The 18,542-nt window shown below is 53.3% G+C and overlaps 1 protein-coding gene and 1 long non-coding RNA gene across 2 annotated transcripts in view; both read right to left on the bottom strand.

Moving 5' to 3' along the window:
• Positions 1-18,542, bottom strand: part of LOC137483411 (ankyrin repeat and fibronectin type-III domain-containing protein 1-like) — a 192,250-nt gene that overhangs the window by 131,597 nt on the left and 42,111 nt on the right. The window lies entirely within an intron of this gene.
• LOC137483409 (uncharacterized) lies at positions 13,403-16,922 on the bottom strand. The gene is made up of 3 exons (XR_011004461.1): positions 16,671-16,922; positions 15,246-15,959; positions 13,403-13,994 (listed from the first exon to the last, which is right to left on the bottom strand). It is a non-coding gene; the product is annotated as an uncharacterized lncRNA (long non-coding RNA).

The raw sequence follows: 18,542 nt of genomic DNA on the forward strand, positions 1-18,542 counted from the left end.
AAGAAGTGAGAAGGACCCTTTAAGATCTCTGATGGATGCAGATAATCTGGTTTTGATCAGTTTATGACAGCTCTGAAGATCACAGCTGGAGCTCTCGGGGCTTGCAGCGTGTTTTGTGTCCCACACATCCACACTCAGCTTTCACTGAGCCCCACGGAATCCCTCTGCCCCCAGCCCCTGTCAAGGACCCCTGTCACTGGGTGTGCCCCAAAAAGCAGGGGTTGAATAACAGGAAGGTTCAAATGCAGCAATCAGGGAATGAGCTGGGAAGAGAAAGGGCTGCCGGACCTTGGGAAGCACAGGAGAGCCAAGGCCTCGCCAAGGACACCTCTCCCAAGAAAACCCCTCCTTTCCCACCCCCTCTGCAAGCACCCAAGCACACTCTGCTGATACTGAGGAAGTTTCTCCTCTCCCAGAATAGCCCAGAGAGCTGAATGGCATTTGGAAAACTCCAGGAACAGAGAGCATCACGACCTCCAGATCCTGTATCCCACTCAGGGCAGCATAAACAACATGGCTCCTCCACACACTGCTGGCACCAGCAGCTGGGCACAGGACGTGGCAATTCTGCCACCAATGGCACTGGCCAAGGGAAAAACACCCCACCCCCTTCTCCCCACTGTCCAGGACTCTGCCATGTGTCCAGGACTCTGTCCACGTCCCTGCCACGTGCTTAAAAGAAACCCATCAAAAAGAGCAACCTGTCCCACTCCTGGTGCTCCAAGGAAACATTTTTGGTGGCAGCTACCACAGCCTCAGGTGGCAGCTCTGGCATGCCAGGCTGCAGCTGCTGCTTTCATCCCAGCTCGCTCCCAGCAGGTCCGAGCCCTTTCATCCTGTGCCTTTATGTGAACCAGGGTCAAGCAGCTGCCACACACCCACGCAGGCACAGAGGAGGACAGGTCACTGTCCCCTGGACCAAAGCAGTGCCCAGCTCGAGAAACACTCCTCTGCTGAGACAAACCAATCAGCACAACCCATGGACAGCTGTCAGCATTTCTGTGCCAGAAAAGTAGAACCATGAAAGGAAAACAAACCTGGAGCATCCTCTGGGTTGGGAGCAGCCTGGGGAATGCAGCCCAGCACCCACCTTTTGCCGGGGTGGGGCGGGGGGGGCATTGCCTGCCAAAATCCAGCTCATATTCCCATTTGCTGTGGGATGAAGATGCTGACCTCTGAAACAGGGTCCTGGGACAGCTCAGGAAGGGGCAGTGTGAAAAGCAGGGAGAGCTCTGCTGTGTCAAGGCACATGAGTACTGCCAGGCCCTGCAGCTCCAGAAAGAAAATAAATCTGTGCCCCCTCTTCCAAAGGGGTTCTTTTGCTCCATAACAACTTGAGTGGTTGTCTAACCCCCTCTTCCTTCCAATCTCTCTTGAGAAAGGGAAAAGCAAAAGCAGGGCAGTCAAAGTGCCTCTTCACTTGTTCCTGCTGAGCACGTGGAGTCTTGAAATCAAACAGCTGCTCTGGGTAAGGGATCTTCAACACAGCTCCCAGCACACCTGAGCATCAGCTCTTCCCTCTGCCCTGAAACATACACAGTTAGCCAGGGAAAAGCATTTTATGGAGGAATTCCAGCCCACAGAGCCACTGACAAACAAATTACAAACTGAAGTTGTGGCTTGTCCACAAAATTGCTTCTTACCAAGCTGGTGAAGGGCAGGAGAAAAGCAGCACCACTGAGGGGAAAGCGTCCCCGTGCCTCGGGGTGAGCTACACATGCTCTGAGCATCCTGTGTGGGACATGCAGGGAGAGGCAAGAGTGCTCCCCAGCGTACAGACACACAAGTGGCACACGGGAATAAAGGACTCTGCAGGGAGCTCGGAGCTGAGAGAGGGCCCAGCTGTGTCCTTGTGCCAGCAGAGGGGCTGGGCTGCTGTGACAGCTCTGCTCACAGAGCAGGGACTGAACCACCTGGGAGGGGATGGGGCACTTCTGAGTTGCCAGCTCCCAACACCTGAGAAAGAATCATGGAATGGTTTGGGTTGGGAAAGACCCTAAAACCTCATCTCACTCCACCCCCTGCCATGGCAGGGACAACTTCCAGTCTCCCAGGTTGCTCCAAGCCCCATCCAGCCTGGCCTGGAACACTTCCAGGGGTCCAGGGGCAGCCACAGCTTCTCTGGGCACCCTGTGCCAGGGCCTCCCCACCTCACAGGGAAGGATTTCTTCCCAGTATCAAATCTATCCCTGTCCTCTGCCAGTTTAAAACCATTCTCCTTTGTCCTGTTGCTACCTGCCCACACAAAATTTCCTCTCCCTCAAGTTTCTGAGTCCCCTTATGGTTCTGAAAGATGCAGTGACAAAGAGAAGTGATGGGAGCCCCTCCACGGGGGTTCCAAATGTGGGCTGCTCCTCCTACTCATCTCAAGCCACTCTGCTCCTATCCTCCTCCTGCCCCAGGGACTCCTGCTGTCTCAACACCCCCTTCTCCTTTCCACCTTCTCTTCCCACCTTTCCCCCCAAACCCTCTCCAGCTCCACCAGCAGAGGCCAGAGCCACGTACAGCAGGCGCCGCCCTTCGCAGCCCGCTTTAGCCAAACAGCTGCTTGGCTTCACTCAGCAATTCTGGGAGCATTTCATCCCCTTTTGGGAGGAACCACAGGACATCTTGGCTCCCTGGGCTCTGGGCTGGGAAAGGCTCTCCTGCCCCAGTGCCCAGGTGCTGCCCTCAGGTACCAGGGAAAGCCACCCCTTTCGTTTGGCAGTGGTACAAACACCTGCACGGGGCAGGGGAAGCACAGGAGCAGACTGGCTCCAGATCCAGGAATCTGCATTTCACCTTCTGGAAGCAACCCCACACTGCATCCCCTCCTGTGGGCAGCAGGCCCAGAGGGGGATTCTGTCCCTCTGCTCCATCTGGAAGGACCTCACCTGCAGAGCTGCCTCCAGCTCTCGGGATCCCAGCACTGAAGGGATGTGGAGCTGCTGGAGCGAGTCCAGAGGAGGTCATGAAGATCCTCCTAGGGCTGGAGCCCCTCTGCTCTGGAGCCAGGCTGGGAGAGCTGGGGGTGCTCACCTGGAGAGGAGAAGGCTCCAGGGAGAGCTCAGAGCCCCTTGCAGGGCCTGAAGGGGCTCCAGGAGAGCTGGAGAGGGACTGGGGACAAGGGATGGAGGGACAGGACCCAGGGAATGGCTTCCCACTGCCAGAGGGCAGCGATGGATGGGATATTGGGAAGGAATTGTTCCCTGGCAGGGTGGGCAGGCCCTGGCACAGGGTGCCCAGAGCAGCTGGGGCTGCCCCTGGATCCCTGGCAGTGCCCAAGGCCAGGTTGGACAGGGCTTGGAGCAGCCCGGGACGGTGGAACGTGTCCCTGGACATGGCTAGGGGTGGAACAAGATGAGCTTTAAGGTCCTTTCCAAACCAAATCACTCCACGATTCCATGATCTCTTCACGTCCAACTGTGCTTCCCTTTGGGCACGGTGAGCTGTGTCTCTTGTGATCCCATGGTCACAGTCAGGAGCAAAGCTGCCCCTGTGCCCTGGTGGCCTCAGGCTCCCCCTGACCTGAATCTGCTCTGAGTCACGGCCACATCCCTTGCGAGGGACAGTGGGAGCAGGAGCAGCTCCCACCAAACCAGCTCCTTACCAGCAAAGCAGGATACCAGAATTCCCTTCTCCCTTTTTGGCTCTGTCTGAGCCATGGTGTCACCAGAGGCAGGGCCACCATTGGAGCCCACCCCCTTCATGGATAAACGCTCCATCCACCTCAGGGAGATGAGGGAGGCTCAGTACCTGCTGTGGGCTCTGGAGGAATTTACATGCTCCACCATCCCACCCTCCCTCCACAGACCCCTCCCCAGCCAGGCCACTTTGCCCTGCTCTTGTCAGTGAGGTTATTTACACACAAGGGTTTGCAGACACACCAGAGCCTCTGTGCAGGGACATCCCACAGCAGCAACCCCTTTCTCTGTTTATTTATTTATAGGAAACTATTTCTGCAGGTAACACACCCCTGGAGACACAGCCCCCCCGCTCAGACACTCCTGGCTCACAGGAGCAGCCACATACACAGCTCCTACAGGAGGATGTTTAACTAAACCCACTCTGGGCTCACACAGGGAACACCCCCAGGCAGCACAGGCTGCTGAGTAAACTTGGATCTAGAGCACCTGGAGACTTTGAGTCTGGACTCTCTGTGCATGTGGTCTTGGGCAAGATACTGAGCTCATGGTCCCCTACAAGGAATGACAACATCTGGGTAGCTCAGAGTGGGGACAGAGGCTCCAGGCTGGTATTTGCCACAGCTACCCCTTGAAAAAAACCCTGAAGAAATCCCTTCTTTATCCTGCCCTACCTTGTGCAACTGTTACAGGGCACTCACTACCCATCATGCAGGATTACTCGCTTTGGGAAAACCCCAAAAACCAGGTCAGACTACAGCAACTCTACTTTTCCTTGTTGTGGTTGCACCTACAGGTCCATTTTCTCCACACAGAGCAGGGAGAAGCAGATGATGGCAGGAGATGCAGCCAGGTTAAAACACAAAAAGCAGCAGCACTGAGGAAATGAGACCCAGGAAGAGATGTCCCAGACACCACCTTGTGCAGGGACACATTCTGTGGTTCTGCCCATGAAAAACTACACCCCTCTACTTTTATAAGAGGAAACACAGGCTCCTGATCCAAACAGGATATTTGGGAAGGCTCTAGAGTTGGGCACTTTGTTTCTTAGAGAAAAAAACTCAAGTTTGGTGGGAGAGCAGCCTGTTTGCTTCTCCAATAAACATGTACTGAAGCCATCAAGATCTGGGCTTCCAAAAATCCCGTCCAAGTCCCTGACCTGCTTGCCTGGACAGGGGCAGGATGCCAACCCATGAGCCCAGGAGGCACCTGAGCCCCACAGCTGTGCTGCTGAGCCCCCTGGGTCACACAGAGCCGGGACTTTTGCCCTCAGCAAGCCCAAGCCTTTGCAGTGACGCTCTTCCAGCTGGGGAAGCTTTGTCAGTGTAAGGTTTTGGAGCAATCTGTCTAGTGGAAGGTATCCCTGCCCATGGTCCAGGGTGTGGAACAGGGTGGGCTTTAAGGTCCCTTCCAACTGGGACCTTAAAGCATCCTGGGATTGTGTCCCAAATACCAGCGTCTTCCTCCCAGCACAGGGATCAGCCCAGCTCTGGAAGGGGCTGGCAGAGGGGAGGTGCTCCTTGGAGGTCTGGAGGATGTGAAAAGAGAGAACAAGAAGAAAGAAGCACCACCTGTTGCACAGACTGGGTTCAGGGTTAAACTCTTCCCTTTCTACCAGTGTAGGAAAGGGTGAAAGGCCACAGGAAAGCTGGACATTGGGAACATGATCAGGAGGCTCTGCCAGTGTGGAGAACGCTGGTCTCAGCACGAGTGAAGACAGCAAGGGAAGAAACAGGCACAGAACAACTCCAAAGCCAAGGCAAGAGCTTCCATCAGCCACCTGGGGCTTCCAGAATCTCTCCCCCCTGCAGCACAAGCCACTGGGAAACGCTTCCCCACCAAGGCTGGTCCCAGAGCTGAGGCTGCAGCCCCAGCACCCACAGCCGCTGCTGGGGACCCCACGGAGTGCTGGGGACCCCACGGAGCCCCACAGGCCCTCGCATTGTTCTCCTTCCCCAGCCCCACTACAAAGCTCCTCTGTTCCACTTCAGAGGAAGGCAAAGCACATCCTCCATCCCTGGGCTCTGCTCTCCATCTACATTAACTCAGGGAAGTTAACCCAGTCTCCATTCTTCCTCCCACTTCCAGCCAATACACTTCGGCACAGCTACTCCACAGACAGGAAAAAAATAACCACAAATTCTGCTTCTTAACATTCCTGCACTAGAAATCCTAAAATTCTAAAAGCAGAAGGAAGTGCACAGCACCTCCTGCTGCCACCAGCAAAGCCTCTGGGGCAGCTCAGGGACAGCATGACCCACCACCAGAAGCACATAGGGCCACCCAAGCCCAACAGCTGGGTCAGCACTGACATCTGCACCAGGTCACACACTGCTGCACTGGGAAGTGTGCAGGCTTTAGACTGATGTATATTCTGAAAGGTGAATTGTGAGTTAAATTAATTAATTTGTAATAAAGAAACCTGCTAAGGTGTGCAGATCACCACCTTATGGCACACTGCAGGCGAATATTGAAAAGCAGTTTGTCAGGAATTCTGCATCCTGAATTAAATTAGTTCACTTTAACAAATGCAGTCAGTGCTGAATCAGGGACCCTTTGCAGCCCAGCAAAAAATTAGTGTCCCAGTGCTCAGCCACCACAGCAACCCCACGGCAGGCAGCTCCTGAGCAGCAGTGGGGCCATCCAGAGCCAATGAAACCCGTCCTGCTCACCCAGCTGAACACACAGCACTGAAGATTCCTGCACAGCTCCCAGTGCTTGGGTTGGACCGTTCACAGCAGCCATGCAGGACTGCAAGATGACATCCAGAGGGTGGTCTTCTCCCACAGCCCATCCCAGGGATGCTGGCACAGATCCCGGCCCATCCTGCTCCGGCTGCTCATCCCCAGGGGCTCAGAGCTCTGACAGGCCAATCTCTCTCTCCAGAGATTCATCCTCTGTGAAGGAAGACAAAGGCCTGAGCTCTGTCTCACCACAGGGACAGGCTGTTCTGCCTTGGTGCTGCTCAGCATCTCCTTTACCCCCAGAGCAAGGAGCAAAGCCAAAAATCACAGAAGCCCAGAATGGTTTGGACTGAAAGCGCCCTTAAAACTGATCTCATTCCAAACCCCTGTCACACGGAGGGACACCTTCCATGGACCATGCTGCTTCAAGCCCCATCCAACCTGATTCCAGTTGGCACAGGGTGGGAAGGGACTGGGATACTCGGCTCTTTGCACCCCTTCATGACGTTTGCACACCTGGGGGGTGGTTTTTGCTTTGCCTCTCCTGAAGCCATCCCCACGTGCTCTCCCATTGCTGCTGTCTTCTGCAAGTTTTCCCAAATTGTGACCAAATTCCACCTTTCCCAGTACCACCAAAATGAAGAACTGATGGTAGAGCTCTCAAGTGTGGCCACTACCATTCTTCTTATTACTTGGAATGGAGGAATTTTCTTTAATTTGATCAACTGTGCATTCCCCACCTATTTTTCCATCTGAAAAGTGAGGCAGAGTTGACATGTCTCTGTTAAACTGCCCCAAAGCAGCCAGAGAAAATGCCCTGAGCTGCTGCTGCTGCCCAAAGCCCCGCTGTGACTCACCTCCTCACATGCAATAACACTCCCTGCGTGGAGCCACCAGCCAGCCCCGCTCCATGAGACCGTTCTGGTGGAACTGGTGACACAGCTCACTGTGTTTTTCTTGGAGGGAGAGCAGTGGGATATGTGGACATTACCGAATAAAAAATCATTGCTCCACATGAACAACGAGCTAGTCATCCAAAGGCAAAATATTTCCCCCAAAAAAAGCAGATAACTCTTTAGACACTTTGCTGTGTGGCTCTTCGAAGCCCATGGAAATGGGCTGGGCCTCGGCCTCCCCTGCACATCAGGCCAACACAGGATCCTTGTGCAGCACAGCTCGGATGACAAAATCCTTCCAAGCACCAGGAGATATCATCAACACTGCAAAGTAATGAAGCCTTCAAAATCCCACTGGAAAAGGCCGGTGCTTTTGCTGCCAAGCCCACCAAGAAGGGATGAAAGGGGAGCCCTGATGGCTGTAATTCACACCAGGCTGGACAAATGGAGGGCTGGGTGTTACCAGTTCTCATCCCAGATACTCTGCATGGATGGGGCCAACCTTGGAGCCACACCTGCTGATCACATGTGAATCCCAGAATGGTTTGGGTTGGGAAAGACCCCAAAACTCATCTCACCCCAACCCTCTGCCATGTCCAGAGACACCTTCCACTATCCCAGGGTGCTCCAAGCCCTATCCAACCTGGCCTGGAACACTTCCAGGGATCCAGGGGCAGCCACAGCTTCTCTGAGCACCCTGTGTCAGGGCCTCCCCACCCTCACAATCAAGAATTTCTTCTGAGTATCTCATCTAAATCTCTCCTCTCTTAGTTTAAAACTGTTCCCTCCCACTTACAGAGGTGAAAACAGAATTCCTGCTAGTGGATGAGCCAGACTCGGGCAGAGCCAAGCTCCATGGTCCCCAGCCATGCAGGTCTCTGCTGTGCCAAGCACCCCAGCCAGAGCAGGAACACCCTGTCCTGTCTGTCCCCCTTCCCCCAGGATGCCAGCCCAGCAAAGCTCTGCTCCCACCGCAGGACCCTGACGGGACTCTGAGCCACATGGAGGGACAACACCAAGGAACTCTCCCATCCAGGCACCTGGAGCCAAGCACCGACACCATTAAGAAAAAATAAATAAAAATAAAACACAGTGTGTTCTCTGACCGCCCACTGGTTCACTCCTGCCATTCCTGGGCCTGGGCTGTGCAATCTGTCTCCCAGCTTGGCGCCCGGGCTTCCCTCAGAAATGCAAGTCTTTACCCAGGAATTCATGGCAGGAGAAATCAAGAAGAGAAAGGGGAGGGGTGGAAAAATGAAATACACTTTTTGTATTTTATCCAAAGTGTTTTGCAGGTCTACTTCCCCTTGGCTCACTCACTCTGCTAGGTCTACCAGCATATTTTGGGTAATGAAATACACATTTGCTGGTCAGCCCTAATAGACCCAGAGGGACTGGGTTTCACGTGTGTTTGTTTTAAACTTAAGGGTGTTGTAAAGTCTTTCCAAGAGCCTAGGCTGGGATGATAAGCCATGGCAGCCAGTGCCTAGTTAGTGGGTGGTTGTGGTGTTAATGTTTATCCCATAACTGAAGGAAGACGTGACAACATGAGCGAAGCAAACCACCACCACCACCACCACACTTCCTCACAGGGCACACACGGAACCTCTGCAGGGACCACCACACAGGAGGCATTTCATACAATCCTTGTGTACTGTGAGAGAAAGGGCAAGTTCATTAAAAAAAGAACAGAAAGCAGAGTTCAGAGTGAGAATCAGGCCTTCTAGTCCCAGAGCCTTTCCAGCCAGATCCTTCAGGCATCCATGTGTGGGACCTGTTAGAGTGGATCCAGAGGAGCCCATGGAGATGCTCCAAGGGCTGGAGCCCCTCTGCTCTGGGGCCAGGCTGGGAGAGCTGGGGGTGCTCACCTGGAGAGGAGAAGGATCCAGGGAGAGCTCAGAGCCCCTTCCAAGGCATAAAGGGGGGCTATAAAAAGGAGTGAGAGAGACTTTCCATGCCAATAGACAGCAACAGGATCGGGGGGGGGGGGGGGGGTTGCTTCCCACTGCCAGAGGGCAGGGATGGATGGGATATTGGGAAAGAATTGTTCCCTGGCAGGGTGGGGAGGCCCTGGCACAGGGTGCCCAGAGCAGCTGTGGCTGCCCCTGAGTCCCTGGAAGTGTCCAAGGCCAGGCTGGATGGGGCTTGGAGTGACCTGGGTTATGGAAGGTGTCCCTAGACATGGTAGGGGGTGGGATGAGACAGGATTTACGGTCCCTTCCAACCCAAACCATTCTATAATTCTGTCTCCCTTGGCCAGAGCTCAGGTCCCAGCTGCACAGTGGACTATTTCTGTGGAGCCCATCCTGCCTCCGCCCTGCCAGGCTCAGAGGATGTGGCTCCATCCCTGCACTGTCAAACCCCCACAGGCAAAGTCTGCTTCCACCTCCAGGCAGCCTGCAGATCACGAGTGGAGCTTACCTCCCAAAGCTACAGGGGAAATCTTCTCATGTAAATCGATTTTGTGCTTGGAAAACTAAATACACCTTATTCTCCTTGAACAGCAGGAACAGGCATCCTGCCTGGAGCAGGCACCACGAATTCTGCAGAGCTGCAGATCAGCAACACCAGGAGGACAGAGTAAGGGCAGGGAAGCTCCAGCTGATGGGAAGGCAGCACTGACCAGGCCGTGGACCCCTGTGCCCTGGGGGAGCAGTGGATGCAAGAGGGACAGGCCCATCTGTGCAAACCCCCCCTGCAGAAATGACAATGTGATCTACAATCACTGCCCCACTTTGGGGACATCAGGGCCAGCTTTCCATTGCTTGAAAAATACAAAAGAGGAAGAAAAAGGTTTCCTAAGGCACCAAGCATAAGGAAAAGTGAGGTGAAACACTGTAGGGAGATCCGGAGGCCACATGCCTGCATTTGGGAACACAGCTGGAGACTGACTCCATCTCCATGACTTACCCACCCCTCTGCACTGGGGTAACTGCTCAGGTTCTCAGCTCAGTGACAGGAGAAGCCCTGTCACCCCTATGGCAGCCTCTTCCCTTCCCAGCTCCCTTCCGCTCCACACAGACTGACAGCAAGAGATGGAAAGGAACACAATTCCCCATAAAATCTCCCAGCTGTGGGCAAGAATCACAGCAATTAATGACACTTAATGCTTCTTGGATATGGAACATGGATGAGGAAGGCACGAGCTAATGTGGCCAGGCTGCTGCAGAGCCAGGGGGTCCCACTGGGACCTCGCTGGTGGGCAGCAAGAAGTGATCTGGTACAACCTCAGGACACAGACCCATACCAAAGCCACCTCTCACCTTCTCTGGTCACTTAACTGTAAAGCAGCTTCTTCTACCCATAACCTGCCTAAAACCCAACAGAGGTTGCCTTTACTTCAAGATTTCAGAGGCCATTTAGTAGACCAAGTCTGTGCAAAGCTGTAGTATTTGGGTGGTACTGTGCCAAAAGTAAAAGGGGAGTTGGAATTTCTCCCACAGCCATGCACATGTGTCATCTCAGATTTGCCAGTCAGTGGTTTCACTCTCAGATCTGTTGTGCAACACAGGTCCAGGCTCCTACATGGAGAATCCCAGATTGTTCTCACATCTGAGCTCCCTTGGCACAGCAGGAGATGCTCAGTTCAGCATCCTCCCACAGCAGTGCTGTCCTGCACTCCAACAATCTCCACGTTTCCCACCCCTGTCCTTTTTTTTCCTTTTTTTTCTGGTATTATTTGGCTACTTGCAGAAAGACTCATGCTCACCTAGGCAACCAGAAATCCTGAATGAATTGGGACAGAAATTCAGTTTATCCCAGTTTTAAGCACTAGAAGCTGACACAACCTTGTACTGCACAAGGTGCTCGGTGATGCAGCTGATCTCCCTCAGCTTCATCTCTTGTTTGGATGAAAATTTGGAGGTGACTGAGCACCAGTCCTCCCTCTGCACACAGTTTCTGCCAGGCTCATTTATAGAGAGGCTCTGGGAAGAGGCAAATACATTATTTAAATCAAAATATTTTACACCAACAGCACAATTCCAACTATTCCAACAGCACACAAGGCTTGTCCGCGGCAGACAACATCCCTGCCCAATAAACCCTTTAAAGGTTCACTGATCACAGCTAGATGTGTCATAAACTTCCCTACATAGTTTATTATCCCCATAAATCTCTATAAAACTATTTTATCTCATCTGGGTTGGCAACAAAGCAAACTTTCCTCTGTTTATGGCTTCCCAAGCCAGCCTCTAATAACAACATATGTGCTGCCTAAAAAGGGGGATGAAGATCTCAGCCCTGCCCAGCCCTCCCCACCACAGATCCTTCCAACTCTATACCACAGGCACAGCAAACACCCGACGTGCTCCATGTGCTTCCCTCCAGGAACAGACCTACTATCAAATAACAGCTCTCCTACTTCCTTATCTTCCAAATGTGCTGTTTAAAGGGGGAAAAAAACAGCTTGGAGGCTTACTCAACTCACTCTTCTCAAATGTGTGCCCAGCATTTCATTCAAAGAGAATTTTTGTTTCTGGGAGCTTTGCAGCAACTTTCTCAAAAGCTTTTTATTGGGAAATGGTGATGCTTTATGGTTTCATTTAAATCAGATGGATGACTGTAAAACTATAATCTGTTTGGCTTTCAAGTAGAAAACACAGAAATAAAAGTACTTTCCACGTTGTCCTACCTACTACATGACTTGCAGCTTTTCCATGCAGCCATATCCATTTTTGCTTTAGAATCCTAGGATGGTTTGGGTTGGAAGGGACCTTAAAGTTCTTCCTTTCCACCCCTACCATGGGCAGAGACACCTGCCACTATATCAGGGAGCTCCAAGCCCTGTCCAACCAAGCCGTGGACACCACTAACATCATGACCCAGTGGCTCTCCTTCCACCCAGCCCTGGTGCCTAAAACAACACTGCACCACGTATCTGTCACCCACCAGTGCCACAACAGCCTGTACTAGCTATGGTAGAGCTGCCCTTGCCCAGGCCTTCAGGCACGACCACTAACCTCCTGCAAGATATGCCCACGAGCCCCCTGCCACCACCGTGCAGCAGAAGACAGAGATCACCCCGAGAGCTCCCAGACACTGCCATCCCTACAGAGGGACCCACAGAAACCTCAAGTCCCCCACTGAGCCCTCCTCTCATGCTGGAATTCTTGGGGCTTCAACGGTCCTCAGTGGAGCTTGGGAAAAACACTGAATACCAAAACCACTGAATCGCATCCGCACTCCTCTGCTTCCCCAGCCAGGCAGGTCCCACAGCCCTGGGGATACAGCTCCTGTACCACCCTCATGGCCTTGGGCCAGGGCTCACCCCGAGCTCCACCTGCCCTCTGCCACCACTGCCACACACACCCTTCATGCCATGCCAGGAAAATGGAGCAACTGCCTCTAGCACCACCCTGGGAAGGGACCAGGAACCTGTCCGGCACCCAATGGAGAGGTCCCAGGCATCCCTGGGGTGTTTTTAATCAGTTAACAGCTCACACTCTTGTCGCTGTTGAGGCAGGACGGGAACAAAATGACTCCAAGTCAGAAGGCACAAAATGAACTGATTTATTTCAAATGCACTGCTCTGTATACAGAGAACATCGTGCAGATTAATTTCATTGGTCTTAGAGTAAAAACATCTCACACCATTGGTGTGCAGTGAATGACGCACGGCAGCAGAACCTATCTTGTAAACAATGTGAACAACAAGAGAGAGATAGTGAATTATTTACATTCTTTCCCAACTGTTTCCCAGGCTCTTGCCTGGCTAGAAAAACCTTTCTCTCTGACTGAACTGAGAATACCCATACACTCTCAGACTCCAGGAGGGTGAGGACCAGAAGCTGCAGTCACTTCAGGAACCTTTAGCATGAGCTGAGTGTGACTACTGGAAGAACCTCACCCTAAGGCACTGGCAGCATGGATGTAGGGTACAACTCCTGGGAACAGAAGGATGCAGAACTGCTTGGTCATGGGAAAACAGGGGCCAGGGAGTGACCGACCACCCACACTGCCACCAGCAGCACGGGCCACCACTTCTCCTGACCGTTAAACTTTGGACACCGACAAAAAGTCAAAGCCATAACTACAACATGTCAGATAGGAACACTGCTGATGCCACCTGTGTCCCAGTCCCCTGCTACTGCAGGGCACGTGCTGACCTCCAGGCACCACGGTCCCAACCCGAGGTCCAGCAGGAACTGTGCCACCTCCCCGCCAGGTCACCCCCGGCTCCTGCTCTCCAGCAGGCAGATGGCAATTTCCATGGCAACACAGGGATGCCATGGCAGAGGATTAAGCTCCAGCGGGAGGGGAAGCGGGACCATGGGGAGGGAGCTTCACAAACAAGCACCCGACAGGGACGCTGAGCAGGAACGGAGGCCCACGGCAGCGATTTTCACGCCCATCTTCCCCTTTCAATTCTTCTCTAGCATGAAAGTCCCAATTTAAATGGCAGAATTTGACACCATTAGAAACTATCAGACCATTTAACACACTGCCCCTTCCTCCCACGTCACTGCACCCACGGCTGCCACGGGAATAAAGAGCACTGCAAGATCCAGACATCTCCCAGCAGCCCCAGCATCAAAGTGCAGCAAATCTGCGTCACACAGAGACCCTTTGAAAGAGGATGAATGTGAAGTGCAGGGAGAAATGATTACTTTATTTGTAAAGACCATGTCTCTTGTCATTCTAATTCATCCCAAATCCTGCCGGCACTGGACAGCTGCAGGTTTAATCATGAATATACAAATCAGCAACACAGGAACAACAAAGAGTCTCCAAATGCAACAGACAAGGCCCAGAATTCGGTCTGGTTCAGCTGCTGCTCTCCCTCCTTTGCACTGAAAGAAGGAGGGGATGGGTAAAGCCAGGACCTACCACCTCCTCCTGCCACCACAGTGCCCCTCCCATTGAATCCTAGACATGGGAATATTGCCTGCACCTCTCCTTACTGACAAAGCTGGCCCAGCACTGAGCAGCAAGTGGCAGCTGCAAGAGGAGAGCAAAGGGAAGAGAAGAGGGAGAAGCGAGGACAGGGGGCAAGGGCTGGAGGGATGGAGAGACTGGGGACAGAGAGGGGCTGGAGCTGCACAGGCACTCAAGTTGGCAAGGAAAAAACGGGGTTAAAACGCTGCAGAAGATGGGAACTGCCTGCTTTGTGCAGCCCTGGCCGGGCAGAGCGCGGGGGTTCAGAGGGGCATGCAGCCCAGGGAGGGGGTGCAAGTCCCCAGGAAGGCACTGCCGCTGCTACACTCAACATCAAACACCAGCCCTGCTAAAGAGGGGTTCTGCAGGGGCTGCTGCTGCCAAGCAGGCTAAGGATCCTTCCCAAGCATCCAACACCTGCCTCTGCTGCCTCTCAGGTGTTTTATGCATGCTCAGCTGCTCCAAAGCTGGTGAGCAACTGGACACGGGGCAGGCATTGATGCCCATCAGTGCAAAGCACTGCATGCCACATGGGAAAGAGAGCTGGGAAGCAGGAACTGTCCCGAGCTTCCAGAGGGTTGCTTCACAGAAGGAATCTCATCAGGTCTACAGCTTCCTCAGGAGGGGCAGCAGAGGGGCAGCTTCAATCTCTACTCTCTCGGAGCAGGGGCAGGACCAGGGAACAGTTGGAGCTGTGCCAGGGCAGGTTTAGGTTGGAGATCAGGAAAGGTTCTTCCCCCAGAGGGTGCTGGGCACTGCCCAGGCTCCCCAGGGAATGGGCACAGCCCCGAGGCTGCCAGAGCTCCAGGAGTGTTTGTACAACGCTCTTCAGGATGCCCAGGGTGGGATTGTTGGGGTGTCTGTGCAGGGCCAGGAGCTGCAATAATGATCCTTGTGGATCCTTTCCAACTCAGGATATTCTATAATTCTGTGAAAAGGACAGGGACTGAGTACAAGACAGGGCTGAGCATCAGCCCAGCACAAAGCTCGTCTCTCCTGCTGCTGGGAGCTGTGCAGTGCTCACCAGCTCCCAGGCCCGCTTGCCAAAACTCAGCACACATCCCGAGGAATTTGCTTTCCAAGGGCCTGAGATCCTGCAGGACATTGTGTCAGAGATGTGGACTGAGGTCTCAGTTTCCAACCCAATGCTATTTCGGCAGAATTACCTGCTTTAACTTCAACCACTCTGTGGAATTATTCATTTGGTCTGGAGTATTGCTTGCCTAGAAGTGATGGGGTGAGGGTGATGTACTTCCAAAGTGCAAGATTTAGAAATAAAAATAACCAAACCAGTCAGGGAAAGAAGTGGTTTTTGAGCCTCCCAGAGCACACCCAGCCTCTCCTTTGGTCTGCCAGGCCGCACTGGGGCTGTGGGTGGGACAGCAGGGTGGACAGACACATGGACAGTCCTGGCAGCCTGGGAGACCAAAAGCTGTGCCAAGGCATGGCTCCAGCAGTCAGTCCCAGCAACACCTTCCTGTGTTACAACAAACTGCTCCACATCAAGCTTCAAAGCTACATGGTGCTCATATTCTCATGCAGTGGGAGAAACAAATCCATTTTGCTGCCCACTGCAGTGTAGCACTTGGATCCCAACAGGGCATCTACATCCATCAGGCTCCAGAAGGGAGGGTCCCAGCTGCCCCACGCTGGGAAGGGCTCCAACCTCTTCTCTTGCACAGGGACCTTCTGGCTCTTCACTGACAGGAGGGAGCAAACAGGTGAGGGTCAGACACTGCTCCCAGGGAACAAGGATGAGAGGAAATGGCCTCAAATTGTGCCAAGGGAAGTTTAGATTGGATATTGGGGATAATTTCTTCATGGAAAGAGTGGTCAGGCACTGACTCAGGTTGTCCAGGGCAGTGGAGGAGTCACCATCCCTGGGGGAATTTAAAAAATCTGTGGATGTGACACATGGGGACATGGGTTAGTGGTGAACACAGTGCTGCTGAGTTAACAGTTGGACTCAATGATCTTGGAGTTTTTGTTCCAATCTTTAGCATTCCATGATCCCCAAACAGGTTTGCACACGGAGGGAGAGGGGTGTTCCAGGGGGTTCACCTGAGCTCTCGAACTTGCAAACTCTCTGTATCCCCTTCAGCAGACTCCCCCACAATATTTGATATCTCTCTGGGGATATTTGAGCTTTCCAAGACCCCCAAAGCACCGCTCCTGGTGCTCTCCCTCTCTCCAGCCCAGCTCCAGGGCCAGCCCACTCCTGACACCCCCTTGCCTCCCCTCCATGTCCACCACAGGCCCACAAGACAAAGCTCCCTCCAAACTTTACATCAGGTTCCCAAGTCGATCCTGGGGCCACCAAACAACACCAAATGCAGAATGCTGACACAATAAAAATCACTGTACCTAAGGAAACAGGCCAGTTCCCTATAATGGAAATAATCAGACAGGAATAACCTCTCCCCTCTACTACCACCACTCTGGAGCCTCCAGGATTCTGCAGCTCATCAGCTTTGGTCCTCTGGGCAGAAGCAACTCATGGCAATGCCAGGACCCCGCTCTGTGCCATAACCCTCCCAGCAAGCCCCTCACCTGCAGGGTACCACAGGAGCCTGCTGTGGAACTGGAATTACCTGTGCAAATATCCTGCAGGACAAAGTCAGTGCCAAAATAAACAGCACCAGAGATGCCCCACCAGCCAATCCCATTCGTAACTAAAATTTCAGAGTTTCATTCTAAGCCAAGCACTTGCTCCCCATGTGATAAGTCCTGAGCCCAAGCCCAGCTGGGCTGTGACATCTGGGACAATTGTGACATAACCAACACAAGCTGGGGATCCAAGGACAGGACATCCACGTCCCTACAGTCACCACCAAAAGGAGACCTTAGAGCCCCTTCCAAGGCGCCTAGAGGAAGGCTGGAGAAGGGCTTTGGATGAGGGCCTGGAGGGACAGCACAAGGGGGAACAGCTTCCCACTGCCAGAGGGCAGGGATGGATGGGATATTGGGAAGGAATTGTTCCCTGGGAGGGTGGGCAGGCCCTGGCACAGGGTGCCCAGAGCAGCTGGGGCTGCCCCTGGATCCCTGGAGTGCCCAAGACCAGGTTGGACGGGGCTTGGAGCCACCTGGGATGGTGGAAGGTGTCCCTGGCCGTGGCAGGGGTGGAACGAGCTGAGATTTAAGATCCTGTTCAACCCAAACCATTCTGTGATTCTAAAACCCCTCCAATGGTTCACCTGGTGAATCCAAAGGCCAGTGAACAGGAAAACAAAAATATTGATGCTTTCATGGATAAACACACCTCCAAGACTGCAGGCAAACTTGTCCTGCAGCCTTTACACCATGGGGTGTCTGGGCTCTGGCGAGGGGCCGCCAGCCCAGCCCACAGCTGGGGCTCCCCAGGCAGCTGTGCACACCAGTGGGAACTGTCACCTCTGCCACAAACCACAGCCTGGGGCAGTCAGGGCTGCACCCAGTGGAGCATCCACCACTGAGAAACACAGACACGAACCCACAGCCCCCTGGGATGGGTTTGTGACTTTTCAGGGCTGGCTTCAAACCGCATTCTCGCTGGGAAAACCTCTCCCCGTGGGCACAGGCTCGGTCCCAGCCCTGCAGTGCCACACTGAATGGGCTGGCAGGAGGTGGGACGGGGACCCAGGCCCCACAGTTGGCAGGAAGCAGCACCCACACATGATCCATTTGCTTCCCACTACAGATACGGCTGGATTTCACATTCCCTGCCTCCTCCACAGCCTCAACAAGGAAAGATAGGGAAACATTCACATTCCCTCCCAGGCATGAAGCCTGAGTGACCCTGGGAACAGCACCAATGACAAACCCACTCCTGTGCCCACCTCTGCCCACTGTAACTCATCTGTGCCTGCAGCAAGAGAAAGGGGTGTTGTACCCCCCACCCTCCTTTAAAACTGCCTTTCTTTGTAAAAACATTCCTTGAACAAATGGCAGCAAATCCCAAGGCAGAGCTGCACAATGGACACTTCAGCCTGCCCAGGGGAGGAGAGACAGGACCTTCAATGCCTAAATAATTGCAATTTGCTTGTTAAGAGGGGGCTGGGGAAGGTTAGGCAGAGGGGAGCCCTGGTTATTCACTTCCCCCAATTAACATTCCAGCAGAGCTAGGAACAATAACTTTTTGGGAAGGGGGAGTGATGCCTGTGGGGCATGGGATAGTCCTGGAGAAAGGTCCAAGGGTGTGAGGGTGCGAGTCTGTGTGTGATGGGAACTGTGAAACAAAACCAAGACTAAATAAAGGTCTACCCTATGCAAAAAGAACCTGCAAAGTAAAACCTTCACATCCCTGGACCAAGATTTGCCTTTGCTGCTGATCTAAATGCCTTTCTGTGGCCAAGGAGACTTGCACAGAACAAAGGTGGCTTGTCACTGTTTGGAAGAGGTCTCCAAATGCAGGATATTTTCCACCACCACTCTCTGGCAGTAACTTTGTCATCTATTTCCTTGTCAGGATGAAAAAGCTGCCTTTC

This window comes from Anomalospiza imberbis, chromosome 16, assembly GCF_031753505.1.
Source record: "Anomalospiza imberbis isolate Cuckoo-Finch-1a 21T00152 chromosome 16, ASM3175350v1, whole genome shotgun sequence".
Lineage (NCBI taxonomy): Eukaryota > Metazoa > Chordata > Aves > Passeriformes > Viduidae > Anomalospiza > Anomalospiza imberbis.